Here is a 506-nt window from a genome sequence, read left to right as displayed (position 1 = left end):
TTATTTTGCGTTTCTTATTTAGACCTAAAATCCATGTGAGATGCTCTGTCTACAGAGTGAGTGGAGGTGACAGGCCTCCTTTCTTTCCAAATTGGCCCCACACCATTTGTTAGACTGTTTTCCTCCTCTTCTCTGAAATGTCACTTTTGTGACACATAAGTGTCCCTGTACACATAGGTCCAATTCAGGACACCGGATTCTGTTCTAATGTGTATTTGTTTGTCCGTGCACTGCCCCACACCCTCGCCCAGCTAAGGTGGCCACAGCCTTCCTTGCCCTGACACGCTTCCCTGGGCTGGGCCAAGGCTCCCAGGACCCCCTGAGTAGCTGGGATTACAGGCGCTTGCCACCATGCCCGGCTAATTTTTGTATTTTTAGTAGAGACGGGGTTTCACCATGTTGGCCAGGCTGGCCTCCTCTGCAACATGGGGTAGAGCCCACCCTGCCTGGGGGCTTGGATGGGACAATGCGGCAAGGCCCCAGCTCTAGCGGGCCCAGAGCGCCTG

The 506-nt window shown here is 53.6% G+C and overlaps 1 protein-coding gene across 1 annotated transcript in view; it reads right to left on the bottom strand.

Moving 5' to 3' along the window:
* Positions 1–506, bottom strand: part of ADAMTS2 (ADAM metallopeptidase with thrombospondin type 1 motif, 2) — a 231,514-nt gene that overhangs the window by 48,640 nt on the left and 182,368 nt on the right. The gene's annotated exons all lie outside the window — the stretch shown is intronic.

The sequence above is a fragment of the Mandrillus leucophaeus genome, unplaced genomic scaffold (assembly GCF_000951045.1).
Source record: "Mandrillus leucophaeus isolate KB7577 unplaced genomic scaffold, Mleu.le_1.0 Scaffold170, whole genome shotgun sequence".
Lineage (NCBI taxonomy): Eukaryota > Metazoa > Chordata > Mammalia > Primates > Cercopithecidae > Mandrillus > Mandrillus leucophaeus.
Note: the sequence above shows the minus strand (reverse complement) of the source record. Positions and strands in the feature narration are given on the sequence as shown.